The sequence below is a fragment of the Canis lupus genome, chromosome 30, assembly GCF_048164855.1.
Source record: "Canis lupus baileyi chromosome 30, mCanLup2.hap1, whole genome shotgun sequence".
Classification (NCBI taxonomy): domain Eukaryota; kingdom Metazoa; phylum Chordata; class Mammalia; order Carnivora; family Canidae; genus Canis; species Canis lupus.
Window position 1 is genome coordinate 36,905,592 of NC_132867.1, and position 27,934 is coordinate 36,933,525.

General features: G+C 42.8%; 1 long non-coding RNA gene across 1 annotated transcript; it reads right to left on the minus strand.

The window, feature by feature from the left end:
* Positions 1-10,686: 10,686 nt before the first annotated feature.
* LOC140621673 (uncharacterized) lies at positions 10,687-25,582 on the minus strand. Its single transcript, XR_012021451.1, has 2 exons — positions 25,150-25,582; positions 10,687-10,956 (listed from the first exon to the last, which is right to left on the minus strand). It is a non-coding gene; the product is annotated as an uncharacterized lncRNA (long non-coding RNA).
* Between the last annotated feature and the right edge of the window lie 2,352 nt (positions 25,583-27,934).

Genomic DNA, 27,934 nt, shown 5'->3' on the forward strand with positions numbered 1-27,934 from the left:
TAGGTTTTTTGTTTCTCCGCAATTTAGATACATCAGGCATAGAGTTATAGGCAGGAGCCAGGTTCCTCAGCTTCCCTTTGGCCAAAATGTCCACTCACTTCCAGAAGGATCTGTGGTGGTCATTTGACACGCAAAGACAGAATTGGGCATTGAGAAATTTTCTAAAGGAAAATAAACCTTAATGAAGCCACTGCAAAGACATCTTTCTCCTGGGGCCATGAACACAGCACTGCATAAAGAAACACAGAACCAGATGATTTGCTTTCCACCCACTCATGACACTGTGGATGGATGTAAAAAAGAGTTTTGGGAGATTATTACTAAGCAGTGTGAAAATTAAGAAATGGTAAAAATCACCAAAATGGAGTCAGGAGGGAGAATGGGGAAGCCCTACCCTTCCATGTCAATGGAAGGAAGGGTCAACCACAGACCCAAAAGAAGAATGTCAACAGGAGAGAACCATCAGCTAGGCGACCCAGCAGAAAAGGATGTACACTCCTAGAAGCAATTGACTGCCCTTGCAATTCAGCCAAGGGAAAATTGTCAGCACCCAGAATGCTTGCCTTTCTCCAATGAGCAGAGTTCAAAACAACCCAACTTCCTCCTTCTTCTCCATAAAATAAAGTTCCTCAGCTTTGTTTTGTTGAACTTGCCTATGGTTGTGCCATGGCTTGAATGTTCCAGTTTGCAATTCTCTGTTATTCCCAAATAAACTCATCTTTACCAGTAAAAAAATGGACTTAAAAAAATAAATAAAAATTAAAAAATGGACTTGACTTATTTTTAAGGCTACCATCACTCACTACATACACTGCTCTGTGCCTGGTACAATGAGGGGTACAAGGATGTTAAACTAAAATATCTCAATTTTCACCAAGTGTACTTTCTTATTAAAAAAAAAGTTAAGACATCTTCATGAGAATCAACAAAAAGGATACTATAAGCTAAAGGCTATGGAGGTAGAACAGAGTACTAGCACCGAAGTGTGGAGCTGCAGGCAAAATCTCTTTAGATCTCAGCAACCAAGGTGGGCTTCCCATAAGTGGTTCAAACTGGTTTACCGCCCTTGTGTTCTCCTCATTCTATGGATAGTGGATTAGGTATCAGCTAGAGAAGTACACATTCTTCTATGCATCCAGCACACATACATTGAGCACCTACTGTCTACAGCATGCCAAGCACTGGCAATGAAAAGGTGATAGGACTTCCACCCTCCCAGAACTCCCATTCTACAGGGGTAAAAAGATATGCACTCACATTCTAGCAGAGCAGTACAATGAGAGAGAGAGAAGCTCTCTCAGGGCATGAGACTCACTCTTGTGAACCCAGATGCAGTACAAACGTAGAGATGATTTCATCGGTTGGGCAGAACCATTTATTTTAAGTAGACTCAAACTATATCTGTTCAGGAAGCTGTATTTAGATGTCCAAGCAAAATCGCAGTGAGACAGATGACTCTCATTGGCATGAACATAATCCATAAGGTCTCCATGTGAATGAGCAGGGCAAAATTCAGAAATGAATATTGGAACACAAATTCCATAAATTTGCACCTTGTGGAAGTATTCATTATTATCCTAATCGGATAACATCCAAACAAACAAATTTAACTTTGGAGTAAAAGAATAAAAATTATTTGACACCATTTATTTAACACCTATTTGGGTTTCTGTTGTTGTGTTTAGTGATTTCACAGTTGAGAAGCCAACCTAACTTCTCTAATATAAGCAATTAGCATGACTTTGCATATCCTTAGTAAAAGGCTACCGATACTTTTGAAAGAGTTTATGATGTTTTTAGGAGAAATTAAGTGCTAGAATCTAAATCTATTAAGAAAATAGAGCATAGGGGCAGTTAAGTGTCTAACTCTTGATTTCGGCTCAGGCCATAAGCTTAGGGTGGGATTGAACCCCACATCAGGCTCTGTGCTGGACATGTAACCTGCTTAAGATTCTCTTCCCCCCCCCACAAAAAAAAAGATTCTCTTTCCCTCTCCCTCTGCCCCTCTCCTTGTTCATACTTTCTCTCCCTCTCTAAAAAAAGAAAAAGAAAAAAAAGAAAGAAAGAAAGAAAGAAAGAAAGAAAGAAAGAAAGCAAGCAAGCACAGGACATTGGGTATAAATTCAAAAGTGAAAGTGAAATTATGTTAAAAAGAAAATTGGGCATAATTCGAAAGTGAAATTATGCTGTGGGGGGTGGGGGCTTCCCAGATCATCCTGACCCACAAAAATCCTTCTTTCCTTAAGATTTAAATGCATCAGGATCTCTTCTTTCCCGTGTTGTCTGTCAGTGTCTGTCTCATACAACCAGCATTTTGTTATCTCTTCACACAAATCGTTTCTCCGCCCAAAGGAACCCCCCCCTTCTCTTCCCACTGAGCTTGAGGACTTTTCAAAATCAAGAGTCAATTGTCCCTTTTCTCTTTTTATGGTTCTCAAATTTTCTGGAACACTAACAAATGTAGAAATATAAAAAATATTGTTGGGTCCTTTGGTTCTGCTCAGTCGTTGCTAAATTGCCTGTAAAACAATTAAGATACAGTTTATTTTTCTCCAATCATCCAGTACAGATGCATAAAGTAGGTGCTCAAAACAAGTTATGGGGGAATGAAGCAATACTGAAGAAAAGAGTGCACCACAAGAGTTCTATAATGCAAGGACAATTCTGCATATTTTTAGGAAAAGGTTCCCATAGCCCCTAAAAAGCTTATAATATAAATTACGACGAGGTTCTCAGGTTTTAAATCTCTAGTTAATAGGCCCAAGGGTACCACTTTGTGGGATATATTTCAAAACAGAATAGAGAGGGAGAAGGAAAAAAAACAATATACAGAAATATTTGAATTTCTTCTCATTTGCTATGGGAAGCCTATTTGCATGTCATGTATCCACTACTTCTGTTTTTCTTTGTTTCAGTGGACCTTGAAACCTGTCTTCAAGTTTCTGAACAAATATCTCTCATTTTTGAGATGCCATAAATAGCATGATTTTATTCATCCTTTTCTTGAGAAATCTTCCCCATATTACTAGCTCGATTTGTTAAATCGCATACGGAAAGCTTGTTAAACCAAAGAAAACGAACTTCATCTCCATAGAAACTGCAGAAGTTTGGGATGGGATTAAATAAGGCGGCTTTAAACCACCACAACGGGAATGTGCCCCAGTCCCCATTGGTCAAATCGAGGGGCCCTTCATCTTTCTAGCATCTCATCTCATTCAAGAGATTCAGTCATGGTAATGTTTTTTCAAGCCCAAGTCAGAAAAGAAAAAAAAAATGATTCCTTACCCCCGGAAGAATAAGATATATACAAATCCTGCCAGTTAATAGGGCATTTGTGTCATAAAAATTTCCCCCATCTTCTTTTATTAAGTGACTATATTTTCACTCAGATCATCGGCACACTCAACAAGATATGCCCCCAGTAATAGAATGACATCATTTCTTCACTCCCCAAAAGCCATTTCCTAAGACAATGCACATTTCAGCAGCAGCATAAATAACAGCGTTGTTGGAAAACTCAGGAGGCAGCTTTCCCGTTTCTCTGCTTCTTTCCCTGCCTGCCTTCCCACCCAGCCCTCCCCCGCCTCCCAGCCCCAGCCACACCTCTCTAGAAATGCTCGCTTTCTTAATGAAAACCATATTTAAAAAAAAAAAAAAAGTTTGCATGACCCGCTGAAACGCCTGGACAATCTTTAATGTCAGCTTCAGACGACACGTGTCTTATGAAAGTCTGGGGGCCCTGCTTGTCTGGCAGAGCTAGCTCTGTCCCACATCTTTATGAGAAAGAGGGACAAAACTTCTGTTTTTGGCATTTTATATTGGAGTCTGTTTTAAGCGAGGAGGAAAAAAATAGCAACGTAGAGTCTAGACAGAAGAGATGGGGGTGAAATCTGGAAGCCATTCACCCCGGCGAGGGCAGCGGCAGCCCGCCGGCAGCGGGGATCGCCTTACACTGCCTAATTACACATGAAAAATGTACACATCATTGCTCTCAACTGCTTGGAAAAATAGATGCTCAGATGGCGCTTTGGGGCTGTGGCAACCCAACCAGCCGTACATACGGGGCGTGGGGTATCTTACTCCTTGCCTTTGGCAAGGTGATTTTTTTGCTTTTTGTTTTTTTGGGGGTTTGGGGGAGCTTCTTTTTTCAGGGACGTTGGTATTCCCTCATCCCTCCCCCAAAATTGTAGCATATTCTAAATTTGGCAAATGGTCATATTCTCCGAAGGAGATTTAGATGTTAAAGTAGCCTCTACGTGGGATGAAATTAAATACATTCCTGTTGTAAAGACTTCACTCGATATTAAGACCCGGACTGTGAGGTCTGCAGGGTTATTTTAGGATCTAATTTATGGTTCGAGTTGATTTGTTGTCACAATGATAACTTCTAAATCATTAAGTTGGCCTGCCCATGTAGTCAACGGCCTTCTTACTGGGCACGGCTCTGCCTTTTAGGCGGGATGATGATTTTTTTTAGAATTCTTTTTAATACAGTATCTTTTTCCAAGAGTTCAAAGCATTTTTCAGATATTAACACTCAGTCACATTATATTCCTGGGACCTACAGAGGAGATGAGGCTGTAGCCTGGGACTGCATGTGCAGAGTGTGTTTTATGTGGACTTTGATGCTGTAGTGTCTCTTCATGCAGAGAAATGAAAGAGGAAAAGAAATTTAGATCTATCCTTCACTGACACAAAAGAGCAGAGCTAGTCGTGTGTGTGTGTGTGTGTGTGTGTGTGTGTGTATGACAGAGACAGAGACACAGAGACACAGAGAGAGAACACAACGGGCTTATAAAATGAGAAATATAATAAGCTTCAGTGTCCTGCCGAAGTGCTCACAGTGGCATTTATGACTGAGACCAAAACAAAGTCATTTCTATCATCTCCTTTATATTCCCCAGCCCTCACTAAGTAAGCTGAACGGAACAAAGTATTTCACGAGAATAATAGTATATGTGATCTGCCAACATGTATAACTTGTTTTTACACTTCCTACAATTTTTTTCCTGTCTACCACCATCCTTTCTCCAAATATTTGCTTTGGACTTAGAAACTCATTGAACTCTACAGTTTGATGCTTTGTTTGAACTTGATAGGAAAATGCGATCATCTGTCTTTATGAATTTAAGGCTTCTCCGAAATACAGAGGCTCGGTCTAGATTAGGGGTTTGGGTACCACAGAGTGGCAGCTTGTTTTGTAACTGCTTCCACACAGGTGTCTTCACCTTCACAGCCAGGTAAGGGAAAGGCAAATATGCCTCCCTTTTTGACAGTAGCAAAATCCTGTAAGGATACGAGTGACTTGGTCGTGTTTATTGGAAACAGTTGGGACTAGAAGGGTAGGCAGATTGGATGGAGGAAAGGAAGAATTGACAAAATGCCTGGGTGGCGGAGGTTCTAATCCCCTGATGCCAACACCTGAGGTCACCCTTCGCCCAAGTCCCAGGACCTGGACCAAGGTTGAGTGGGCGGGGCCAATGTTCTTGGTTCAGATGAGGCTTTTCCTGTCAACCCTCAGCTCCAAAGACAGGGACCCCTTCCCGGTGTATGCCATGGATCCCCTTAGGTTTCGATGACAACTGTGGACTGCTTCTCGGAAAACGTTCTTAAATCCATAAAATACGACAGGATCTCAAAGCAAATCAATGGTACAGATACCAGATACTAAATGATTTCTAAAAAATGAATTTGTGATCTATATGCTTCTTTATTAACTTGTTAAATAAAATGACCTACTGGTGCATCTGAGAATTATAATATCAAAGTCACAACGAGCAAAAACCATCTATCAAGATAGCTCTAATGTGATATAGAAATATATGCGAGCCATATTGGTGACAAATCACAAGTATTGCTAATAATAACGGAAGGGGTTCTATCAGGTATAAGTCAAGGGCATGCTGGCCATCAGTGAGGCTGCAGTGAAAGCAGGGATCATGGTCTTCTCACCTCCAAGGTTACAACTCCACACCTTAGGAGAGCTCCTGCACAAATGCTTGGAGCAACAGCCCCACTCCCAACCCTACCAGCAAAGGGCAGGAGAGCACCGCATGCCCTCAGCCCTTCCAGGAACCACTGTCAGCCCCACTATATGGTACCAGGCTTGGCCTGAATCTTGGACTGGAAAGCGCCACCTGAGGTCCTCAGCTAGTCTCATCCCTCTAAACAATTGTCTTTGGACTCTCCACATTCCCTCCATTCACCCACTCATATGTTCCCACCCCGAATGTCTATTTAGCACAGACTTTGGATCCTTGTATCCTACACGGTGAGGTCCTGAAGATCCTGGAGCCATGGAGAACACAAATCCTGGCTCTCCTGGAGTGTGCATTTGCAGTTTGGTGGAGGAAGAGATAGATCACAAACCAATCAACATGCAAGGAGGTGCCAAATGGTGATGAGTACTGAGGTAAACTGAGGCAGGGTGGGAGGGCAGAGAAGACGTGGAGGGGCCAGTGTCAGGAAGTCCTTGGATAAAGCCTCTGAACAGAAGTCAAAGAGAGGGAGGGTGCTGGGGATATTTGAGGAGGGGTCTTGTGTGGTGGGTTGGGGAACAGCAAGGACCCAGGGAGGCTGCAGCTTCATGTACATGGTCAATGGGCCAGGGCCTATGGCTTCGGCACCCTTCTTTGGGATGCTTTCTGGGGATGGTGAGAGTAGAGACTGTGGAAGCCACAGGAGACCAGAAAAGAGACAGTGTGGAAGGCACCTGACTGATTTAGGGCTGCACGTATCACCCTGCCAGGCTCCTAAGTCCATAGTGGTGGACACAGCAAAATAGCAAAGACAGGAGCCCCTTCTAACATGAGACTCCAAGTGCTCTTTGGTCAGGGTTAAGTCAAGCCAGGCAAACCGACCACTGACCCCTGCATAGTGGTCACCACAAAGGTACCTGCACTGTTGCAGTGTACTTCATAGCTGACCACTTTATTCTATGTAAATCTTACTCCCTTAATAAATACAAAATTCATTTTAAAAACGTACGTCTGAAAAAAAGATAAATAAAAAATAAAAACGTACATCTGGTCCAAGCCTCGTACAAGCTTTTGCATTTGACTTGTCCTCTGGCTCTGATTTCAACAGCAACAGCTAACGTGTAATGTGGCCAGCACTGTTCTGAGCAAGGGGTGGAGATTAATTCAGTTAATCGTCATGATGATGGTCTCAGATACTGTCTTTATCTTTACGTTGCTGGGGAGGAACTGGAGAGGAGACAGAAAATTTATGAGATGCAGCCGGTTTCTGGTAACACAGTAAGGCATATTACAGGGCCACCATCAGCCTCTTCCTCCTTCTCAAGGCAAGTCCGAGAACCAAATGAGAGGCAGATACCAACAGTCGTGGAAGAGTGTCCAGAGCTGGAGCCAACGTGTGGTGGCCAGAATGCCTTTCCAGAGGCTCTAGCTGTTTCTCTACAGAGTTCAAAATCACCGGTCATCGGTGAGAATCCAACCAAGATTCTCATGACAACAGCCATCCCCCAATTTCCGTACAGAACCAAATAATTACCTGTCCTAACAGCCCTGTTTTCCAGTCTTTACCTTTGTTCTCTGAAATTCTATCCAATTTTCATATACCCCCCCACCTCCAAAATTTGTTTTGAACACTTTTAGCCTTTGAAGAAAGTTTGAAATAGTTTACAACGAAGGAAACTTGTGACAAGATCTGCAAGAGACAGACAAGACTATCAGAAGATTTTGATCTCTGGGAGTTACACATGGGGTGGGTATCCAAACCTTGACTCAGATGCCAAACTTAGATCCCAAGGGTTTAAGTCACCAATGAGGAAATGTTCCTGTGACCAAGGCAGGTGTGAAGCAGACTGGGGAGATGGGTCTGTGACTTAGAGGTTGCCATCCTAGATGGTTTTTGAGGTTGTCCCTTGAAATCTCCAGAAGGGCTTAAGTCTTAGGTCACTTGGCCAGGTGACTGCCTTATAGCCACATGGAGTGGTTTCATGGAACAATGCCTTCTTTCTCAGGTTGGCATGGGGCACCATGAAGGGCACAAGGAGACCCCAGAGAGAATCCTGCCTCTACCATGAAGCTTTGCACCTTTACACAAATTCCTTAAGCTCTTTGGGCTTTATTCTCCTTGGAAATGCTAAATCCTTCCCTACAGCAGGTCTGAAAAGCAGAGGTGGTGGGAAGTAAAGTGCCTAGCATGTAGTAAGAGCTCAACAGCAGTCTTTGTGATGATGGTGGAAACATCACATCCCAGGTCCCATCTCACCCCGTGGTGTGGAGGGGTTAGAGGTTGGGTTTCCGTGGTTGTTACTTGCAGATGGACACGGTGAGAGTGAGTCGACATTCCAAGCCTTTCCCATAAGCAGATTTTCATCTCCAAGAGAGTCAGGAATGGCTCCCTAGGAGAAGAGGAACAAGCATCACAGAAAGCCGGGGGTCTGAAGGAGAACGTGGCAGAGCTGATAACCTGCCTGGGGGAGAAACGCCTGCTTGTGGCAGCCTAGAGCTTCTAGGCTTGACAGTTTTTTGGGTATTTATTGAAAAGCGCAAGCCAAAGAGGGAGAAGCTGGCTTATTTAACCAGAACTAAGTCCCATGCTGCCCTCTGGACCCTTGCACGTGGCCCAGTAAGCCGTACTGAAGCCATAGGACTGATCACTTTTTACCCGGTACTGAGTTTTATCCCAGCACACACAAGTGTGATTTTTTTTCAATGAAGCAAATAAATGTTTAATACCTACATAGCATTGTGTCCACTGTTGTCCGTAAGATGACACGTTCAAGATTAGCAAGTCGCACACATAGCTTCCGTGTTTATATGTTATGTGTTTGCTATGTTTAACTATGCATATTTTTTAAATGTGGGAGAAAGGGTGAATACATCCCAAATTTCAAACTTTGACTAATCCCCTGAGAATGAGATTCTAGATGGTACTTTCCTCCATTCTTTGTGCATTTCCAAATTGCTGATTTTTTTCAATATATTCCATTTATTTATTTATTTATTTATTTATTTATTTATTTATTTTTGAGAGAGAGAGCTGTTGAGTGAGGGGAGGGGCTGAGGGAGAGAGGACTTCAAACAGGCTCCGCAGTCAGCATGGAGTCCTACCTGGGACTTCAGTGACCCTGAGGTCATGAACTGAGCTGCAAGCAAGAGTCAGACACTCAACCAACTGAGCCACCCAGGCGCCCCAATTTTATAATTAAAAAAATTAATTACAGCTCTAGTCCTTCTGTTTTTTTAATTTTTATTTATTTTAGAGAAGTGGGTGCAGTGGAGGAGGGGTAGAGGGTAAGAGAGTCAAGCATACTCTGCCCTGAGTGAATCCCAGCCTGCTGCTTGAACCCATGACCCTGATATCAGGACCTCAGATCATGACTTGAGCCAAAACCAAGAGTCAGACATTTCATTGACTGTGCCACCCAGGCATCCCTGGTCCTTTTGATTTAATCACTGAACCCGAGATTTTTCGAGTTGGATGAACCCATGGTGATTGAGGTGCACCTCTATTTGTTCTTTTTCCCCTTTATCTCCTTGCTGAAAGGAGCCTTATCTCATTGTTGAGGCAGCCTCCCTTCCCTGTGACCCTGACTGCTCAGAGCACCAGTGGGCATAGGAGGAGCAGGAACACTATCTTCCCAAGAGAAAACCCACATAAAGTCCTTGCAGTTGGGAAGGTCATTTCTGGAGGTTCACAAGCCCCAGGTTAAGAAACTCTGGCGCGTTGCACTGGCAACCTGCAGACCAAAGTGTCCTCTGCCCTCCTCTCCCCCTTCATTCAAACCTTAGGGGGTATGGGCTCTGACCCCACTGGAGTGCACTCCTTCCCACACTGTCTAAAATGGTGCATTCTCAATGCCACTTTGACTTGCTTGGGAGAAAGAACAATTGAAAACTTGCAAATATTGGGTGACTGGTCAACCTGCATTCCACAAAGCAGTCATGAAATTATAATGGGGTAATGGGCAACAAGCATTGGTACCAGTCATCTGGAGACCCTTCGGGATGCCCCATGGGCTCTTAGCTCAGTCCTTCTCCTCCACCCCTGCTTCCCTGGCTCACCTGTGCAGCTCGCTGCCTTCTCCTTTACAATCATCCTGCCTGTCCATCTGTCCTCATTTCTTATTTCCTCCTCTCCATCTCTCTCCCACTCTCCACATTTCTTCCTTTTTCCCTTTTCATCACAAAGCTCTTTACTGACTAGAATGTGGAATTAAAACACTGGTTTTGTGTATTGGATTAAAAACATTTTTAAAAATTCTTTAACATTTTGCAAATTATTTTTTCCAAAACATTTATTTAAAAAAATTTTATTTATTTTAAAGAGAGAGATTGAGAGAGACAGCATGAATGGAAGGGGTAAAGGAAGATGGAGAGAGAATCCCAAGCAGACCCTGCAGTGAGAATGGAGCCTGTTGCAGGCCTTGACTCCAGGACCCTGAGATCATGACCTGAGCCAAAACTAAGTTGGATGCTTCACCGACTGAGCCCCCCAGGCACCCCTTTTCTAAAACATCTTAAGTGATTTCTTTTAGAAGTTTGCTAATGAATCTTGATAGATTTTTTGTGATTGTTCTGATTTGATGGATCATTTTATTTATTTTTAATCCACTTTGTTCCAAAAAATATTTCGTCAAGTGATTTTTGAAAGTATATATTTACATCTTCCAAAAAACTTATTCCTCATTCAGGGCTTATAGATTCAGTTGAATAATAATTGTGTGATATGCTTTACTGAAAGTAAGAGAAAGAAAGGAGAAACGGGAGCATCCGAGGGCTCAGACCCTCCATAATACGGCTCACCAGCTTTCATCCCCTGAATGGGGAATCACATTTTCCCATTTCTCTGGCCAGAGGTGGGGCAGGGAAGTCTCCTAGTCAGCCTATGGGGCCTTTGAGCACTCTTCTGTCTCCTGAGGGAAGGACACTGAAGACCGTCCAGATCCAGTGCACATTAATGAGACCTCACTGGAGAAAATGTAATCTGTAAAACACCAGATAAGGCGCAAAGTCAGTACAATTATTCTTGTCTGGGCATACCACTGTCTTAAGAGAAGCCAACATAGCCTTGACCAGCAAAACAAATGGAATGGTTTGGACCACCTTGAAGGGTCTATTGGAACTGGACCAAAGGCCACCGATGGAAGTCCATACCACCACCTCCAGCTCCAACATGTACCCATAAGCAGAGGGGAAAGTGTCTCTGTTGTAGAGACCATCCACTATACCATTTCAATGTTAGAGGGAAGAATTGGATTTGTGGAGTGGAAGTTAGGCATGATTCCAGACTTCAAAGATAGTCTCAGTGACAAGTAGAAATGCATCTTAAATCAGCTTAGTCACTGCTGGAAAGAGGAATCAAGAGATGGTGCCAGACCCTCATGTCCCTTGAGCAAGTCATTTTGCACTCAATGATTTTGAGCTGCTGTCTGCCCTGTATGGTTGTCAGCCCACCGGACTGACAGGTCCAGTCTAGCAATGACCCACCACATTCCTTCAGTGTAATTTCTATTATTTCTATTTCTCAGGAGTTGGTAGGTGTCCGAGAAGCTGACCAGAGGAAGTGAATCACTTCCTATGGTCATTCCTCTGCCCACAGTTGTGCTATTTTTAACAATCTGTATAAAAATCAGAAATCCCACCTTGGGTGTGTGTATTATTGGTTAAGCAAGAACTCAAAAGATGAAGTGGAGGTGGAGACAAAAATGGGCAGAACTGAGGCAGTGAGGAGACAGTTCAAACAATCGCCCAGATAAAGACAACCTTTTTGTAACTTCTTTTGGAAAACTTGTCACAAAGAACAAAAATAATCTTTTTAGAATCACTTCTTAGAGTAATTTTCCACTTGCTGTGGAAGAAAGTAATGTTTAAAGCAAAGCAGCTTCCCAGCTTTGTCTATAGTAAATTACTCGAACTATCCCAACAACCAGCCAGGATGACTTTTGAAAAGCTCTCTGCCCTTTATCAGTGCTGTTTCTTTTGCTTCAAATATGTATCATCACATACAAAATCTGTGAACAATTAGACAGAAATGAGAAATGATTTACAAAGAAATGTTTGCATATTAAGCACAATTTCACTCCAAAATCAAATGAGGTGGTGTATCAGTCGCTTGGCTGCCATGACAAAGTACCACAGGCTGGATGGCTTGAGATAACAAAAAATTGTTCTCTTCTTTTAAAAGATTTATTTATTTGAGAAAGATAGTGGGTAGAAGAGCAGAGGGAGAGAATCTTCAAGCAGACTCCTCGCTGAGCGTGAAGTTCCACTTGGGGCTCAATCTCATGACACATGAGATCACAACCTGAGCCAAAACCAAAAGTTAGCTGCTTAATCAACTGAACCACACAGGTGCCCCCCAAAATTATTTTCTCATAGCTATAGGGCACAGGATGTGGGCAGGATTGGTTTCTTCTGAGGGTTGTGAGGGAGAATTTGTTTTGGGTGTCTGTCCTTGGCTTAGACAGCCATCTTCTCTCTGTGTCTTCATGTGGTCCTCCCTCTGTGCATGTCTGTGGCTTAATTTCCTCTTCTGATAAGGACACCAGTCTTTTTGGATTAGGGCCTCATTTTAACTTAATTACTTCTGTAAAGACTCTGTCTCCAAATAAGCTCACATTCTGAGATGCTGGGGGTTAGAGCTTCAACTAACGAATTTGGGAATGGGGGGACACAGTTCAACCCATAACATATAGAAAGTCAACGTAAGAGCCAAATGTCTCTGTTCCTTTGTGACTTTGTCACATACTAGGCTTTCTTAGTCACTACAGATCTTTATAACACCTCCAGGCTCTCTTCTTCCACTTTTTTATCCTGAGTAGATGCAGCCCACCAGAGAGAGAGCCCAACACAAACTCTGGAAGACGTGTTGTCTCCTGGTTCTGTCCACTGTAGGCACCATTATCTGGAGACCTCTGGTTGATACTGTTCCTAACATTAACTCAGGCAGTTTTAACACCAGACTTCACGGAGATCACAGACCACACTCTGAGGACTGCTTGTGATTTAATATACACAACATACAATAAAAGCCGTACAATGCATTTCTCTTCAGTGATGCTCTGGAACAGGAGTCAGCAAGCTTCTAAAAAGGGATAGATAGCAGATATTTTAGACTCTGTGGGCCATTTTTCCTCTTCACAACTTCCAGGCTCTGCTGCTGTGGTGTAAAAGAAGCCATTCATACATGAATGAGCTAGACTGTGTTTTAGTGAAACCATTGTCTTTATGAATATGGAAATTGGACTTTTACGTGTTTTGCATATACCACAAAACAGTCTTCATCTGCTCCTTTTCCAACCATTTGAAAATGTAAAGCCATTCTTACTTAGCTCACAGGCCATTCAAAAACTTAGCAGGTCAGATTTGGCCGAGGACTTTAGTATAGTGACCCCATCCCTTTTGGCTCCTGGTGAACCACAGTTGTCTTCACTCTGTGCTCATTTATTCCTTTCTGGTCCTGATGTATCCCTCTTGGTCTTCATTGATCAGCTTGCCACAACTAAGCCTTAAGTCCTTTTTCTTTTTAAGTGATCTCTACACTCAATGTGGGGCTCAAACTCACAACCCTGAGATCAAGAGTCACAGGCTCTACTGACTGAGCCAGTCAGACATCCCAGCCCTGAGTCCTCTTTGACTCACTTCTCCAAAGACTTTGATTCAAATACCCTCTGTGATATGATGGCTGCATGCCCAATGAGGAACCTCCAATACCATTTCCAAGTCTTTGCTTCCTTTGATCAATGTTTCCTAGGATCAGGATTTTTCCTTGCCCTGGACAGAGATGGTGGGGAGTTGAAATCTGTGGTGGTAGTCAGAGTCACTCTTACTTTAAGAGGAGCTGAGAACAGCTCTCCATTGAGCCAAAACACGTGCATCCCCGCTCCTTTGCTTAATATCATGGCGCTGATCTGCAGGCTTCATAGAGCCTTGAGCAGAACTCAGTCAGCCTCCCAGGACACTGCCTGAGTGAGTGCTGAAAACCCACGGCGTGAAGGTATCTCCTTGTTACAAAAACCATTTCTTGAACAAGGAGTTTTCTCTCCTCTATGCTGGAGGCAAATCCAATCTTTCTCATGAAGGGTAATTATGAATCATGAAAATATTTTAGGCATGGAATGGTGGCTCAGATGTGCACACTATAAACTCAGAGACTGGTGATGCTGTTTTTCATTCCAGGAATTAATCAATCAACAAGCATACCTCCGATAAGTATGTGTCTGAGGGTGTTCACCTTTTAGAGAAAGTATAAGGAATCCATGTTATGGAGATTTGTTACAAGTTGTACTTTTTTTTAAGATTTTATTTATTTATTCATGAGAGACACAGAGAGGGAGGCAGAGACACAGGCAGAGCGAGAAGCAGGCTCCATGCAGGGAGCCCAAAGTGGAACTTGATCCCTGGTCTCCAGGATCCCGCCCCAGGCCGAAGGCAGCGCTAAGCCACTGAGCCACCCAGGCTGCCCAACAAGTTATACTTTTGATGTGTACCATGACAAGGAATTTTCAAATAGCATTAGTAAATTTGACTTGGATGCTGACAACTGTGATGTCCTACTCATCTTAAATCATGGTATTAATTATGTTTTAATCATACTCATATGCTGCCCATATTTGAAAACCAAAGACATATCCATGGGATATTTTCCCCAAGTACCAAGTCCTGTGGCCAGGAGGCATTGACTGATTATGCTCAGACCCGGCACCTCCACCTTGGATTGTAAATTCTCTGAGGAAAAGGGCTACTTGGCTGAAGAACTTGCTCAGTGGTGCTCTTGGCACAGGAGTGATACAGGATGACAGCTTTCCCTGCATGGGAACCAGGTGCCATGACCCTCCTAAGCAGGTGTGCACAAACAGGAGTGAATCCTCCCAGCTTCAGAGGGACCTGTCCAGCCTTGGGTCCTGGATACACCTCAGTATTGCTTGCTGGCAACCTTGCACCTCATCTGTTTGCCCGCTGGAGCCCCCCTTCATGACTTTGTAATTAGATGTGACTTTCTTCGCTAGTTCATGGGTTCAAGAGCAGCCCAGGTCCTCTGGAGGTGGCCATGAAATGTTGCTTTGTTCTCCCTCTACACTGCACTCCCCCTAAATTCCTAAGAACTGCCATTCCCTCTTCTGCCTCCTTTCCAAGCTGAGAGCCATGCTGAGCTCTGACCTGGCTTTGAAGCACTGAGTTTCCGCAGAACTCCATGGTGTGAGGCCACCACGGGAAGCCAGACCAGAGACAGAAGCAAAACCAACAGGTGGCAGGAAGCCGACAGGATCTATGGGAATCCGATACCCCCGACTCTTCCAAGTGGTGTGGGTCATCTCTACTAACTGTACCCCCAAATGAAAACTCCCCTGGCAGGGCAGCACAGGCCACAGAGCATCTCCACCAAAGAAGCAGACCAAGAGGGACCTATTGGCAGGACAAATATTAATTTGTCAAGGATAAGATATTTTTATTCCAAGAACATAACCATTGTCCGATCATCTTGAAAAGGCAGCTCCACCCTCATCTCTGACTTCATGAATTTCTAAAAGATTCGTAATATTCAGTGTTGCTGTCCCCAGGTTATTAAACTGCTCAGGATATGAACTTGAGGGTGTAGCTCCCAAGAGGGCTGATGTTACTCTGACTCCAAGGACTAATACGGAACTTTAGTTTTCATGAATTACTGGCAGTTTTCTGCCAAGAAGCTGTCTGGGGTGCCCTAGTCCTAAGCTTGACCTTGTCAAGGGAAGAACATTGCCCCTGATGTTCTAGCCCTAATACCATAGTCACTACCAGGAGTATCGGCTCTGCTGCTAAAAGAGGAGTTTCTTGTAGTTCATAGAAAACATGAACTGAGGAATCCTCATTGTGGCAAACCTATCAGCTGACGGGGGCCATGGGTAAGTGACCCCAGACTCCATGTGCCAAGTGGACACCAAGATATGCATGAGCTAATCAGCTGAGCCAGCCATAGCAAACTACCACCATCAAGTGGCTTAAACAGCAGAAATATATTTTCTCACAGTTCTGGCCACTGGAAAGTCTGCCATCTAGATTCCAGCTGGTTTGGGTTTCTGGTGAGAGCTTTCTTTTTGGCTTATAGGTGGCCACCTTCTCCCTGTGTCCTTATGTGGCCTGTCCTTTGGGCGTGGACAGAGGGCGAGTTCTCTGGTCTCTCTTCTCTCCTCCTTGTAAGGACACTAATCTTATCAGACCAGGATCCAACCTTTTGACCTCACTTACCCTTAATTACTTTCCTGAAGGCCCTATCACCAAATATAGCCACCTGGGGGTTGGCACTTGAACATAGGAATTTGGGAAGGCAGGGGAGACAAATGCTCAGTCCCTAGGAGATATGTGACCAAAGCACTGTCCTGAAGCACTTGCACTGATCGTTCACCCCTGGGTTTGTTTCTTTATTTAATAGCTGTTCCATGTACCGGGTGCCTTCTCAGGGGCTGGCGTCACAGTGCAGCCAGAAGCGCCTCTAAGGAAGCAGCTGCCACCTTAGGGAAGAGTCAGATAAATAAACTCATAAAGAAATAAACAAAAATACTATGCAGTACACTTCATAATTAGAATATTGCTTTTCGTGTGTGCCCTACTTTACATTGATTTTTAAATAATCTGGCTTGTATTTCTTGATCTTAAAAACTATGCAACTGATAAATTATTGAACACAACATCTGAAACCAAATATGTACTATATGTTGGCTAATTGAATTTAAATTCTAGAAAAAGAGAGAAACAAAAACAAAAACAGAAAACACACACACACAAACCCTATCCCTATCCCTTCTTTTAACTTTACCAAACATATGTGCATCCTCAAACTTTAGACCACATGTCCCTTCTGTGAGGAATTTAAACAGTATTTCTTGCTGCTTTGTGTTGTTTGTTATAAGTCATAACAGTCATGGGCACAAGAGCTGGATTTGAACAGGAGGGTGGGTGTGATTTTAAAATAAAAGAGTATCAAGATACTTCTTCTCAAATAATTGTAAATTATAACAAAGAAGATACTGTTTCTTTCTTTGGAACTTCTTTTGAATACGTGGATCTCTACTTTTTCTCCCAGATTTGTTGCTCTGGCAAAACAAACAAACAAACACAAAAAGTGCCATAAGGAGGAAGAGACACTGGTGGGTACAGTCATTACGAACTTGACATTTCTAAACTGGGCTTGACAGTGGAACTTTGAAAATATTTATCTATCAGAAAATAGTTTCAGCCATGGGCAATTTGGTGAAAAGGTTTAGTTGATGGAAAAACCATAACTCAGTGTGACTGGCTTTAATGTAAGATGTTCTTGAAGGCCACAGGATAACCAGGGTTTCCAACAACCTGGAAAATTTAGACCAGCTTGGAAAAATAACAGGGGGCTAGGGGCAGTAGCCAAAGTGCTGTACGGGATCAGATAAATTTATGTGCTTTAGACTTAGATTTTAATATTAAATTATAAATGAAAACAACTGTGGACTAAGTATTTAAGCAGGTCTCCCTGCCTATGCCCTATTCTCCTTGCCTTCCAAAAGATTGGGATAATTTTCCAAAATAAGGTACTCTGCTGCATCTATATGTGATTCTTTCCTATTTGCATTTCTGAACAAAAATGTGTATTTCTGTGGCTCCTTTACATAGTGGACCAAGACTGTGCCTTGGGGACACGGCCTGTGTCTTGGTATTTTTGTGTGGCTTCCAAGCCCAAGACAATGACTTGCCATCCTTGATGTGCCCAGAACACTTGCCATTTGCCATGGCTGGTGGCTGGACAAGCTGCCCCAGAGCTGCCCTATGCAGCTCCTGCAAGAGACAGAACTGCCTATCAGAGGTAGTATGGTGCCAAGCCCGGCTGGTCTGTTGTTTCAACCTCTGTATAGGCAGTGGGTTTGTAGGATCATGGCAGGATTTCTGTTTTCACATCAAAATTAAAGAAAGCAATTCCCTTCAAGAACAAACAATCAGCAGAACAAAGGAAAAGTGTACCCGGGCCTTCATCCTGATGGTCCTCCCTGTCACAACTTTGGCCCCTCCCACTATCCCTCAAACCACACATATTAACCATGTCTCAGTTTAAAGTGCTCCTCCCCATTGCCCTTGGAAAAAGTTCCAAAACCATAGCATGGTTTACAAACCTCTACTCATCTTCTCAGTCTCAGAGATCCCCAATACCCCCAAAGGCTCTCTCTTTCCACCATAGGTAAGTGTGTCCTATTCCCCTTGGAACATTCCAGACCCCAGACCTTGGAACATTCCAGAACCAGGGTGTTATTTTTACATTCCTATCTCTCCCTCAGTGGGCCAACTCCCACTCCCTTTGCCAGGGTCACCGCTCGCCCCAACTCTACCCCAGCACTGACTCAAGTGCCCCACCATGACTCCTAGCTCTCAATCATGGTGTTAGTTTTGCACTCTGTACACAATTTCTGACATTTGTGCAGCTGCTCCCTATTAGGCTCTCAGGGGACAGGGCTGTGTCTTATTCCCTGCTGTAGCTTCACAGCCTAGTGCTGTGTCAGCCACATGACAGGTGCTGGACAAATGTTTGAGGAATGAATGAACACAATCACAAGAACCAATATTTAGATCAAGCCATATGAAATTGCTGATATTTGACAGCTTTAACCTACAAAAATGGCAATTTCCTGATCATATCTAATAAACAAACTACATTAGGAATACTGTCCCCCAGCACTCAGAGGGGCTAAAAGTTGCCTACAAAAGGCATAGAGGTTCAAGTCCCATGAAAAGAAAGTTTCAGATAACAGACTAAGACAAAAGTGGAAGGAAGAAAGGATTTTGTAAAAAGGACTGAACAGGCATTTCCCATAAATTATATGCTGGGAATTTTTCCTGGTCTCCCAAATTTTGCCCCTTAGCCTTCCAAACCATCTGGAAAAATCTTTCTTCTGGATGAAGCATAATCATGCTAAATGTGAACTCTGCACCCTCTGACATTCTTAAGGAAGCCTGTCAAATTATGTAGCACCATGGGGGAAAAAAGAACTTTTCTAAATCACAAAATGATTCAATCTTGTTCAATCTTCAGAGAACTTGATAACAGTAGGATTAATATGTCAAATGTATAGCAGATCATTGGTTTATAAATACTAATGTTTAGAGAAACTGGATTCTATGAGAAAAATGAAGCTCAAAATAAGAAATGAGAAAATATGAGATGGTTCAATTTGGGTGGAAGCTGAGAACATGTCACTCTTGTCGTGATTAATTAAGAGCTTGATGGTTACAAAGAAAAAGAACCTGACACATTTCTCCTCCCCTGTAGGAAAGGTGGTCAAGGGCGTAAATCCACACTCAAATCCAATCCCTCTGGCTGCAATCAAGGGGAAGCTGAGAGTGTCTCAGCAGCAATTACAATTCTCTATGGTGGGAAGGTCTCCAGGTACCAAATGAGATAATTTTCAAAAATCCAAATGGGAAACCAGCCTCAGAACTGAACTTCTGTGCTTGTGCAATGCATAGAACTCACATTCTTATGCATTCTGTTTGCACAGATTCGGTTTTAGAAGGATGCTCTTGAGAGGTAGAAGATGTTCAACATTGTTATCTGCATCACCGACACCCAGGGGATATCATTCCACAATAACCATTTACCAAGCACCCATCAAGAACTTGACTGTGAAGCCAAAAGCCAAAAGGGAAGAAGAGCAATGACTCTAGTCCTCCAGGAGCTTGCCTTCTTGGGCGGGAGCTGGGCTGCTAGAAGTCCCTGAAGCCAGGTGGAATGGACAAGCACAGAGAAAGGATGCAAGGCTATGGCTAATGGTTGGGTGTAAGTAGTGGACCCAGTGTGCCAAGAGTCAAAAAAAAAAGATGCCAACTGGGAACACTGAGAAGTCTGGGAGGATGTCACATGGAAAGTTGAAACTGCTCAGTGTTCAAAGATGATGACTGAGGTGAACCATTTCTCTGATACCTCTCTTAAAGAAACATCCTCAAGAAGGAAAAGAGGATTAGGGTGCTCTGAGGTTTGGGACTAAATCAGAGGTGAGAATTCAACTGTGGTTCTGAAATCGAATATCCTTTGAGTTGGTAGGAAGCCACTAAGAAAGCACAGACATGATGTTCTGTTTCATTTTTTTTTCAGAGTAGTTTCCTTTTATGGATAAATTTATCACATTTACTTTTATTAATATGTTTAAAATTAGTCCTAATATTTTATTTCTTTTTATGCTTTTTGGGCTGTTTTTTTAATTTTTTAAAAATATTTCATCTATTCATTTGACTGAATGAAAGAGCACAAGCAGAGGGAGCAGAGGGAGCAGCAGGCAGAAGTAGAGGGAGAAGCAGGCTTCCTGCAGAGCAGGGAGCCCCGTGTGTGGCTCGATCTCAGGACCCTGAGACAATGACCCGAGCTGAAGGCAGACGCCCAACTGGCTGAGCCACCCAGGTGCCCCGAGTCATTTAATGTTTTTGTTTGAGAGGAGGAAACAGGGCTCAGGGAGCAAATATTTACTTTCTCACAGTGGGACATAATGGGCACATTTTTGCATATTGCATCAGGTAAGGTGTTTTACTTCTATACCAAACTAGCCAGTTTATGAAGAGGGAAATTTATTATTACAGGGTATTAGATTGAAGTACATCTGTACAGAAAAAATGAACAAATCAAAAATGTCCATTTGAAAGACTTGAATAGAGTTAATACACATGAGTAACCAGCAAGCAGATCAAGAATAGGACATGACTGATGTCTGTGCTAGTCTTCCCTTGTGACCCTTCCAGCCACTAAGTCTCCCCAAAGACATTCATTAGCCTGGCTTCCACTACCATACATTCATTTTGCCTATTTTCCAACTTTATATAAATGGAATAGTAATAGTATATACTTTGCCCAATATCATGCTTAAGAGATTCAATCATATTGTTGCATGTGGTTGTATTTTATTCATTCTTCCAACTGTATAGTATTCCGTTTTGCGAATATACCATGATCAATCTATCTACTCCTGCGCTGAAGAGCATTTGGAGGTTTCCGTTGGGCGCCACTATGAATATTCTGGTATTTTTCTTTTTACAAACACATGTACACATTCCTGTTTGGTACACATCCAGGAATAGAATTGCTAGGCTATAAGGTTTCTAAATTGTCAGATCTAGTAGATTCTTCCAAGTGTTCCAAAGCAATCACACAAATTTATATTCCCACCAACAGTCAGAAAGCCAGTAAGATTTGGTTAACAAAAAACTCTAATGCACCCTTAGGGAATATATACTGAAGAAAACTTTTTTATACCAAGTCAGCATGGCCTGAGAGCTTAAGTATGAAACATTTTTGTTGCTTTCTTAGAACAAAAGTACAACTGAGCTCTACTGTTTTTAAAAGGAAGGAGACTAGAAAGAAGTGTGTTCTGATAAGCATTAAGGATCCTTTCCAAGACGAATGAATAATGTAAAATAAATAAAAGTTGATAAAATGGCACAAAATAACAGTTAAGAGTTACCAAGATCATGCCAGATGGTGGATAGAGAACCAGATGTTTCCAGGAAATTATGGTCCTTGTTTTGAACTCAGCTGGCTAAAATATGGGTAAAATTGGACATGTCAAACTCACAGGGCTATCTGACAATAACGCTTAACCCATTTTGCAAAGAAAGATTTCTTTGGATGAATCAAGAAGAAAATGCTGATGAGAATGTTAAAACTCCTGGGAGAAATTCTTAATAATTTTCCTTTTTTTTTTTCTTATTTTTTGTATCATTTTCTAAGCACCATTGTTTCAAAAAAAAAAAAAGTGTTGAAAGAAATTGAAAGTGAGTATCCAAGCTGGCTCAGAGACTTACAGAGGTGAAAACTCTTCTAAGCTGCAGGAAAATACAATGAAACTACAGTTATGGAGACACACCCTCATGATGATTTCCTATGGCTTTAAAAAGGGTGTGCAGTGTAGGCACACAAACCTACATACAAGGGCATAAAATTTTTTCCAGAATGAGACACAAATCCCACTATGTTTATTCTCTCCTTAAAATCGTTCCGGTGGTTTCTCCTGTTGCCTAAAATCCCAGCTTTTTGACATGGCATCCAAGGCCTTGATGAGCAAGCTCTTGCCTCTTCACCTCCATCCCCTCTTGGCCACCTCGCACCCATTCCCTCTGACGCACCCCCTTCCAGCAGGAGCAGCCCACCTCCACTGTGTACAGTCTGTCCTGTTGCTGCAGCATGCTTTCTCTGTAGAGCCCATCCTGGCCTGGATTCACTTTGCATCACTCTTCTCAGACTGTTCTCACTGAGCTCACCAGTAACCTCCCTTTTGCCCAACTCAAGGAGTCCATTCTCAATGCCCCCTTACTTGGCCACCCTCCTTCCAGGCACACATTGCCCAAGGTGCTCTGGGACGCCTTCTGTCCAGATTTTCCTCCGACCTCACCAGTCTCTCCATTCCAGGTCCCTTTGTGGGTTCCTCTTGCTCTTCCAACCCTTGAATGTTGAGTTGCTAGAGGCCTCAGTTTTTGAGGCTATTCTCTTCCGCATCCCATTACCTCCTGACTTGTTCTCAGCTAGTTTCATGGCTTTAAAAACCAGGCTACACACTGCTGCTCCCCTACCTTTATCCCCCCAAGCCCCAATTTCCTCTCTGAGCTCCAGTTGCTACTCTACTACTCTACTTGGTTGTCTACCTGGCAGTGTAATAGACCTTCTGCAAGCCAGTGTGTCCCTCACTCAGGGATTGTACGTATTGGCTGCCAGTAGCTCACAACTGCATCCTTTCCACAGAATCCCCATGGCTGCTGAGAGATGAGGGCTGATGAAAGACACCTCATCCAGAAATGTTGGGGAGATTATGCCCTCAAAGGGGTGAGTGAGTACCCTAGCCAGTTCGCTGTTACGGGGATACAAAAACCCAGCCTGCTTGCTTGCATCAAAGAGAGACCATGCCACAGTGCCACTCATGCTGAAGAGTTCCCTGTGGCATCAGGTCCCTGCTCTACCCCACATAACTTTTCTCCTGAGAGCCCACCCTCTAAATCACATGCACAGGAATCTCCAGTCCAGGCACTCCTTCTAGGAAACCCAACTTGAGAGCAGTGTTTCCCACTTAACAGTCAAAACTGTGCTGTTGATCATTGCCTCCCAGGTGTCCTCTTCTGATCTAACCATCCTCTTCATTGTCACAAATAGCACCATTTGCCCAGTGCAAGAAACTAAAAGTTGCCCAGTATAGTTGTCCAGTGCAGGAACCTAGAAATTGTCCTTGTTTCTTCTCTTTCTCTAATGCTCCAGATCCAATCCATCCATGAATCCTATTACCTTCACCTTTAAAAACACATTCTGAATCTGAGTCCTTCCTCTCCTACCAGCATCACTGAAAGAGCCTCCTTACCACTCTCTGCCTCCCTATTCTTCAAAATGTGAATAGAAACAAGTCCTTCCTCTGCTCAGGACCCCCTGGCTTCTGTTATACCTGGAATTGGCTTGCTCCCATTTTGTATCTTAATAGTCCCAACACCAAAAGGACAATGACATTCTTATTTAGAGTGTACTGTGCATATTAATTTCACGGGCTTTATGAAGGCACATTATTATTTCTGTTACCATCACAACTAAATGTTCATCTTTTAAACATCTAAGGTGAAGAAATGCTTAAAGAGAAAAAAGAAACCAGTACCTATCCCATCTAAAAAAAAAAAAAAAAAGATTAGTTTACAAATGCAACATCCTCTATCTTCAGAGGAAAACAGAGTAATAACAACAATGGATAAGAACTAAAAAGTGGATGCTCACAGCGGTATTAAACCCAGCATGCCTCTGGGTTTCCATTTGACTTTGCTATTCATCTTCTCTTCCTGAACAACAATCCCAGGCTGAAGCACAAATGATGTTTGGTGAATTAATAATTGGATGAAAATATTAATCATTTACAAAAAATGACTCTGGAGTGGGCTGTCCCACCTTGCACATATCACCACTTGCTTATGAGGAGATGAGATGTCTAAAATACAGAAAGTTTAAATTTTGTTCCCATTCAACCATCATCAGTGAGCATAAAAGATGCTGTGTTCTGCACTGTTTAATAAATGTATCTAGTTCAACACTCTGATGGAAGAAGTTCTAATTTATTTATTTATTTTTTTTTTAAGAAGGTCTAATTTAAAAAAATGTTTTGACGTCTTTAAATCAAGCATGCTATTGCCTACCTAGGGATTAATTCAGGACACCTAAGGAGATTTCTAACTGCATAAAAACCCCTTTCTAGAAGCTACTTCCCCATCTACGTCTGCTTGTGCTTTCAGGAATCAGGAAGGATGAGCAAGAAATGGATGAGTGCCTTTATGCACTTGAGCGCTCCTCTGGGCTGGCACTCACGGCTGGCTCACTTAGGAAGTTTGCTTCTGCTGGTGGACGGGATCAGCCTGTCCACTTGCTAGGTCTCCACGCCCAAATGAGAAAGAAGGGAGGAATCCCTTTGCGGTTCTGGAAATAGATTCTGGGTGTGAAAACCATTTGGCAAAGTTAAACATTAAATATTTGGAAAGTCAAGTTTTGACAGAGTTGGACAGACTGCGTTTCCATACACTCTCCATAATTTCAAACCAGGAAGAACAGTGAACAATTCAATTCAAACAAAACATCGTAGTCTTGTGAAAATTACAAAGAAAGGCATTTACAAAACTGTTCTCCTTTCCTTTTTTTTTTTTTCTTCTCATAAAATAGACCATTATAGATGTTGGTCCTCTTTGCAAATAGACTTTAAACAGCATGGAATAATCTTATATAGGATTACACATGAGCATCAGACAGGCCTGGTACCTTGCAAAATAGTATGTAACGTCTTTATTTTTTTTGTTATTTTTATTTCTTTTTAGAGATGGAGAGAGAGAGGAAGGGCAGAGGGAGAGAGAGAATCTCAAGCAGGCCCCACACCCAGCACAGAGCCCAATGTGGGGCTCCATCTCATGCCCTGAGCCAAAATCAAGAGTCGGATGCTTAACCAACTGAGCCACCCAGGCACCCTAGTCATTAGCATCTTTATAAAGCTCAGATATGAGATTTAACTACAGTGTTCCTCTGGTAAGCCACTCACTTACAAATTGAACCACAACAGAAGGGATTTGTGTTTACTTCCATCCCTAGGTGGAGAAAGCCCCTCTCCCCAGGCCCTCACCCTAGTGGGAGCACAGATTTTTGCCCTCCCTTGGAGTTGCCTCCCCACCACTGGTAGTCTCAGCCTACCTGGTTCCATCCTCTATGGAAAGTGGCAGTGGGACACTTGGTCCGCCTTCTGAAGCTGGAGATACTTTCATAAATGTCCAGACCTTCTTGGCAAAGTTCTGGCTTAATTATTGACCATGGATCTCCATCCATTCTGATGCCAGAGATGGACTTTGAGATCCCCATAACCATGGAAAGTTCTCAAAGATTCAGAGACACTATCCTGGAGCTGAAGCCTTAGTCAAAGGAGCAGTATATTCAGTGCCAAGCACTGCCCTGGGCACTCACGGATGATGGTAAAAATTAAATTTAAATAAACGGTCCTCTCTGTCTCTGTTGAACATTAAAGTCAGTGCCCATCTCTCTCCTCACCAACCTGAATTTAAGAAGCATGGGAGCAAAGGACCCCTGAATCTTTTCAGGTGATCAGACTCAGCACCTGGCTGTCCCTCCTTCCCCCACCCAGCCCCACCCACCCATTGTCTCCTCATCACCCCACTGTGCTCCCTCCTTAGTGACACGTGTGACAGTCTATAGAAAAAATTCTACTCTCTCTTCCAGAAGGCAATGCCAAAAAAAACTACATTTCCCATCCTCAAAGAAGTGGAGATTAAACCACAGTAAAGTAGATCCAAATTGGCAAACATTTTTTAAATTCACCAAACTTAATATTGGTGACATTTGAGAACAGATATACTTTCATATGTTGGGAAATAAAAATTCATTTAACCTTTCCATAGAGTTATTTAGTTATAAATATCAAAAGTTTAAGAACTTCACAGCCCTCTAATTTCACTGCAAGGAATTTATTACAGGGAATGACAAAAATCTATGCAAAGACATATTCACTAGCATGTTTGTCTCAATCTTGTTAGATTTTAAGATTCATGTATATAAGGGATATCATACAACTATGAGAAATAGTGTAGGGACGCCTGAGTGACTCAGTCAGTTAAGGGTCTGCCTTTGGCTCAGGCCATGATCCTGGAGTCCCAGGATTGATCAGGCTTCCTGCTCAGCAGGTAGTTTGCTTCTCCCTGTCCCTCTGCCTGCCACTCCCGCTGATTGTGCTCTCTCTCTTTGTCAAATAAATAAAAAACACCTTTTAAAAAATTAAAAAATGGTGTATATAAAGATTATCATGGCCTACAAAGTAAAAAGTAAAGCAGTTACCAACAAAATATGCACTATTACACTGGTTTTATAAAAATCAAAATGCACCTATTAATTGAAAAAAAAAAAAAAACAACCCTGAAGCATCACATCGAACTTTAACAATGATATCCATGTCTAGGAGCATCATTAAAAACTGTTTTGATGCCGGTATTTTATATTTTCCTTATTTTAAAAATTAACAAAACTACAAATCTGTTTGAATGGCCAAAATCCAGAACAGTGACAACGCTAAGTGCTGGTAGAGACAACAGGAACTCTCGTTCATTCCCGGCAGGAATGCAAAGCTCAGTAGATAAATAGATAAGCTGTGGTCCATGCAGACAATGAGATATTACTCATTACTAGAAAGAAATGATCTATCAGGCTAGGAGAAGGCATGGAGGGACACTAAATGCCTAGAACTAAGTAAAGGGAACCAGTCTGGTGTGACATTCTGAAAAAGACACAAGGATAGAGACAGTAAAAAGGTCAGTGCTGGCCTGAGGTGGAAGGAGGTGAGGGGTGGATGGCAGGCCAAGAGAGAAGGTTTTTAGGACAGTGAAACTATTCTCTAGGACATTTGTCCAAACCCACAGAATGTGCAGCACCAACAGTGAACCCCAATGTCAACTAGGGGCCCTGGATGATTATGACGTGTCAATGCAGGCTCATCGGTTGTGACAAATGTACCCTCTGGTGAGGAGTGTTGGTAGTGGGGGAATCTGTGCTGGTGTGGGGGGTAGAGGGTGTATGGGAACTCCCTGTCCCTTCCCCTTAATTTTGCTTTGAATCCAAAACTGTTCTAAAAAAAAAATAAAATCTCAAAAAATTAATGATCCTTTGGTCTATCCAGTAAAATGCTGAATGTTCCCTTCCAGGGCTGATGACAAATCTCCCAATTTGCTCTCTGCATTCATACTCTAGTAGGAAAAGTTCCACCGTTGGCTGCCCTCTCGAGATGCGGAGAGGGAAGATACATAAATAAAATGATGGAAGAGTCATGACGTTTTGTCAGTGAATAATATCCTCCGACTCAGAAGTTGTTTTGGGAAAATCGTTCGGTTCTGTCTCTCAAGTACATTTTTATTCCAATATATCGATTAGTTCTTCCATTCATCAAAATTGTTGAGGCTCCTGTGTGCCAGGCCCTGTTGTAGACAAACAGGACAAACTCCCCACCGTCATGGGCTTCCATCCTAGCGCCGTGAGCAGAATGATTTCTGGCTGGGTAAGTATCAGGAGAGATATAAGCCAGGTGATATGACAGCATGAGAATAATAGCAGGGAAGGGGGGGCTGCTTTAGATCTGGAAAGGACTCTGTGAGGAAGAAACTCAGGCTGAAAGAGGAAGAGCAGGGGACAGAAGACATAGCAAGTGTAAAAGTCCTGGGGCGGGAAGCAGGGGGATACTTTTAAGGATGGGTGGAGTCCAGTGAGCTCAGCAGGCAGGGGCATAAGATGCCCACAGGGATGAGATGCCCACTACACATCAGGGTAGAAATACCACCTAGGTGTATTTTTTCTTTTTTTTAAAATTGGAGTTCAATTTGCCAACATATAGCATAACACCTAGTGCACATCCTGCCCATTGCCTCCTCAGTGCCCATCACCCAGTCACCCAACCCCACCTAGGTGTTTGATCCCAGGATCT